Here is a 6,000-nt window from a genome sequence, read left to right as displayed (position 1 = left end):
TCACATACGGCTTTGAAATAGAATTTTCGTCGTTATTTGTAGTGTTCAATTTAAAACGGAATACAGCATGTATGCTGATTTTAAAGATAATTAAACGGCCAGAAATTATGCGACTAAACAGGCATAAAGCTGCCCATCCATAACCTGGTATCTCTGGCAACACATGATGTGTATACTAGCGATATTAAAGATTAAGGTGAATTCTTCTCTATAAATAGAACACACAATGATTAATGATTGGTAATTTTGTTGTTGAGATTTAGAATTAGCTCAAATGTATCTCATACTTAAATATTTAAAACTACATCGCATTACGACTGTTGCTTTTCAATGCTCTTATCTACGGAATCGACGATGTTTTCTTGTTTGCGTCGTTGAGACAAGATTTATCGATTTTAGTATGTACCGAACTAGTTTTACATTGCATTTTAGTATGTTACGACCTAGTTTTACATTGCATTTTAGTATGTTACGGCCTAGTTTTACATTGCATTTCAGTACGTTACGAAAAAATTTACATTGCATTTTAGTATGTTACGACCTAGTTTTACATTGCATTTTAGTATGTTACGACAAATTTTTCATTGCATTTTTGTATGTTACGACTAAGTTTTGCATTGCATTTTAGTATGTTACGACCAAGTTCTATATTGCATTTTGGTATGTTACGACTAAGTTTTACATTGAATTTTAGTATGTTACGACAAAGTTTTACATTGCATTTTAGTATGTTACGACTAAGATTTACATTATATTTTAGTATGTCACGACTAAGTTTTACATTGCATTTTAGTATGTTACGACAAATTTTACATTGCATTTTAGTATGTTACGACTAAGTTTTACATTGCATTTTAGTATGTTACGACTAAGTTTTACATTGCATTTTAGTATGTTACGACTAAGTTTTACTTTGCATATTAGTATGTTACGGCTTAGTTTTACATTGCATTTTAGTATGTTACGACAAATTTTACATTTCATTTTAGTATGTTACGACTAAGTTTTATATTGCATTTTAGTATGTTACGACTAAGTTTTATATTGCATTTTAGTATGTTACGACTAAGTTTTATATTGAATTTAGTATGTTACGACTAAGTTTTACATTGCATTTTAGTATGCTACGACTAAGTTTTACATTGCATTTTAGTATGTTACGACTAAGTTTTATATTGCCTTTTAGTATGTTACAACGAAGTTTTACATTACATTTTAGTATGCTACGACTAAGTTTTACATTGCAGTTTAGTATGTTAAAATTAAGTTTTACATTGCATTTTAGTATGTTTCGACTAAGTTTTACATTGCCTTTTAGTATGTTACGACTAAGTTTTACATTGCATTTTAGTATGTTACGGCCTAGTTTTGCATTGTATTTTAGTATGTTACGACTAAGTTTTATATTGCCTTTAGTATGTTACGACTAAGTTTTACATTTCATTTTAGTATGTTACGACTAAGTTTTACATTGCATTTTAGTATGTTTCGACTAAGTTTTACATTGCATTTTAGTATGTTACGGCCTAGTTTTGCATTGTATTTTAGTATGTTACTACTAAGTTTTATATTGCATTTTAGTATGTTACGACTAAGTTTTACATTGCATTTTAGTATGTTACGACTAAGTTTTACATTGCATTTTAGTATGTTACGACTAAGTTTTACATAGCATTTCCAGATTATATCCATAAGAAAGTTCTTCCACTTTCCAAGTTATTTGTCACACTCGTGCATGTTGTATCTTTGAAGTGTTATTCATATGTATTGATCCCGCTCGAAGACGTGTCCTTGATTTGAAATTAGACAGAGAGTTCGGCCATTGTGTTTTCTCATGGCCCTGTTCTGTATGGTTTAGGTGTTTATTCTGGGAAATCTTAGGGGATGGTTTGTCAAAAGTTTTAAAGATTGCATTGCATTTTGGTATGTTACGACCTAGTTTTACATTGCATTTAGTATGTTACGACTAAGTTTTACATTGCATTTTAGTATGTTACGACCTAGTTTTACATTGCATTTTAGTATGTTACGACCTAGTTTTACATTGCATTTTAGTATGTTACGACATATTTTACATTGCATTTTAGTATTTTACGACTAAGTTTTATATTGTATTTTAATATGTTATGACTAAGTTTTACATTGCATTTTAGTATGTTACGGCCTAGTTTTACATTGCATTTCAGTACGTTACGAAAAATTTTACATTGCATTTTAGTATGTTACGACCTAGTTTTACATTGCCTTTTAGTATGTTACGACAAATTTTTCATTGCATTTTTGTATGTTACGACTAAGTTTTGCATTGCATTTTAGTATGTTACGACCAAGTTTTATATTGCATTTTGGTATGTTACGACTAAGTTTTACATTGAATTTTAGTATGTTACGACAAAGTTTTACATTGCATTTTAGTATGTTACGACTAAGATTTACATTATATTTTAGTATGTCACGACTAAGTTTTACATTGCATTTTAGTATGTTACGACAAATTTTACATTTCATTTTAGTATGTTACGACTAAGTTTTACATTGCATTTTAGTATGTTACGACTAAGTTTTACATTGCATATTAGTATGTTACGGCTTAGTTTTACATTGCCTTTTAGTATGTTACGACAAATTTTACATTTCATTTTAGTATGTTACGACTAAGTTTTATATTGCATTTTAGTATGTTACGACTAAGTTTTATATTGCATTTTAGTATGTTACGACTAAGTTTTATATTGAATTTAGTATGTTACGACTAAGTTTTACATTGCATTTTAGTATGTTACGACTAAGTTTTATATTGCCTTTTAGTATGTTACGACGAAGTTTTACATTACATTTTAGTATGTTACGACAAAGTTTTACATTGCATTTTAGTATGTTAAAATTAAGTTTTACATTGAATTTTAGTATGTTTCGACTAAGTTTTACATTGCATTTTAATATGTTACGACTACGTTTTACATTGCATTTTAGTATGTTACGGCCTAGTTTTGCATTGTACTTTAGTATGTTACGACTAACTTTTATATTGCATTTTAGTATGTTACGACTAAGTTTTACATTGCATTTTAGTATGTTACGACTAAGTTTTACATTGCATTTCCAGATTATATCCATAAGAAAGTGCTTCAACTTTCCAAGTTATTTGTCACACTCGTGCATGTTGTATCTTTGAAGTGTTATTCATATGTATTGATCCCTCTCGAAGACGTGTCCTTGATTTGAAATTAGACAGAGAGTTCGGCCATTGTGTTTTCTTATGGCCCTGTCCTGTATGGTTTAGGTTTTTATTCTGGGAAATCTTAGGGGATGATTCGTCCAAAGTTTTAAAAATTTTCTCTTTGATGCCAACCATCGACGAGGTTGTTTAGATATGTAAGGGACCCATAATGTGGAACATTACATAAGCATGTTGTTTCGTTTTTGCAATAATAATAATAATGACAATAATAATAATAATAATAATAATAATAATAATAATAACTAGCGGGACCTGTGGAAATTCCACAGCAGCATTTTTCATATTTAATATATTGTTGCTGCGCATGCTGTGAGCATTCTGTTCAGCATGAATGAAGGCACAATCATATTATTCTATTTTTTTATTAAAACTGTATCGCCCCCTTACTAAAACAATAACTTTGATATATTTCCTGGGCTGATTATTTGATTACAAACACACCGATCAATTAACTCCCATTTTATCATTTTTCATAATTATTGAATATGTTACTATATTCGACAATAATTATTCATAATTTCATCCCACATTATCGCCCCTCCCTTTACTAAAATATTTAATTTGATATATTGTATTGGCTGCTTATTTTATATAAAAAAACACAACAATCAATAAACTCACATTTCATCATTTTTATAATTATTCGATATGGTACTAATTTTGACAATTTTTCATAATTTAAACTCCCCATATCGCACACCTTACTAAAATAATAACTTTGATATATTGTCTAGGCTGATTATTTCATTAGAAACACACACATCAATCAACTCACATTTCATCATTTTTCGTAATTCCTACAATAATAACTTTGATACATTTGCTGGGCTGATTATTTCATTTCAAACACACCAATCAATTAACTCACATTTTGTAATTTTTCATAATTCTTGGATATGTTACTAAAGTCGACAATAATTTTTCATCATTTTAACCCACATCATCGCCCCACTTACTAAAATAATAACTTTGATGTATTGTCTGGGATTATTATTTCATTGCAAACACACTAATGCATTAAATAACATATTACAATTTTCATAAATCCTGGATATGTTACTAATTTCGACAATTATTTGTCATAATTTAAACCATCCTTATCGCCCTCTCTTACTAACATAATTACTTTGATATATTTCCTGGTCTGATTATTTTATTATAAGCACACAATCAATTAACTCACATTTAATGGTTGTTCATAATCCTGGATATGTTACTAATTTCCACAATAATTTTAATAATTAAAAACCCACATTATGCCTATCCTTCCTACTTATATAATATATTTGATATATTGTCTGGGCTTATTATATCATTACAAACACACCAATCAAGTAACTCACATTTCATCATTTTTCATAATTCTTGGATATGTGACTAATTTTGACAATAATTTTCATAACTTTAACTCACTATGTTGCTTCCCCTTACTCAAATAATAACTTTGTTATATTGCCTGGGTTGGTTATTTCATTACAAACAACTCAATCAATCATGGGTATTCTCATAGTATATATGTTTCACCTATCTTATCAAATTCCGGGTGACGCCACATATTCTGCTAATGTATATCATTCACCTATCTCATTCGATCCCGGGCGACGCTGGGTATTTTGCTACTATATGTTTTCCACGTATCTCATTCGATACTGGGCAACGCTTTCTGATAGTATATATTTGCACATCTCATTCAAAACCGGGACTGACTTCATATCCGCCACCTCACTGTTGAAAGTATACATTTAATAAAGTAATGTTTTAATCGTAAACTCTTTCAGCCATTTCCGGAACTGACTTTATATCCCCAACCCACTGCTAAAAATATACATGAAATAATGTAATGTCTAAATAGTAAACTGTTTCAGCCATTTCCGGGACCGACTTTATATCCAAACCCACTGCTTAAAATATACATGAAATAATGTAATGTCTAAATAGTAAACTGTTTCAGCCATTTCTGGAACTGACTTATAATCCCCAACTCACTGTTGAAAATATACATGAAATAAAGTAATGTATAAATCGCAAACTTTTTCAGCCATTTCCGGAACCGACTTCATATTTCCCACCCCAATGTTAAAAATATACATTAAATAAAGTAATATGTAATGCGTAAATGGTTTCATCCATTTTCGGGACTGATTTAATATCCCCCACCCCAATGTTAAAAATATACATGAAATAAAGTAATGTTTAAATCGTAAACGGTTTGAGTAATTTCCGGGACTGACTTCATATTCCGTAACCCACTGCTTAAAATATACTTGAAATAAAGTAATATTTAAATCAGTAACTGTTTCAGCAGCTTTTCGAAAGTAATACATAAAAACATTAACACGGTTAGGGATTAGGCAAACATTGCTTCAACATGAATTTCTGAGTGTAGTATCAGTTTCAGCATTCCAGTGACTTAAAGCCCTCCTTTTTTGGTCTTGGTTAGTGGAGAAGTAATCTTTCATTACTAATACAATTTTTATTTTTGTTATTGACCAGAGTGCCCCTTGTTGCATATTGGGGTTTCAGTGATGAGAGAGTCTTAGGAAGACGCTTATTAAAAGCACAGTCTTAGAGAGAGAGTAAGGCTTAGAAGGGAGATGCTTAGAAAGAGTCTTATTACAGTGAGGGATGTTGTAAGACTCAGAGAGAGAGAGAGAGAGAGAGACGTTGTTGTAAGAATTCTAAAGAGATAGTTCCTGTTATGAGAGATTCTTATATATGAAAATGTTCATTCCTTGTTGTGTAGAATGGAAGAAGAAGAA

This window comes from Euprymna scolopes, chromosome 3, assembly GCF_053919585.1.
Source record: "Euprymna scolopes isolate OS-2025 chromosome 3, ASM5391958v1, whole genome shotgun sequence".
Classification (NCBI taxonomy): Eukaryota; Metazoa; Mollusca; class Cephalopoda; order Sepiida; family Sepiolidae; genus Euprymna; species Euprymna scolopes.
Note: the sequence above shows the minus strand (reverse complement) of the source record.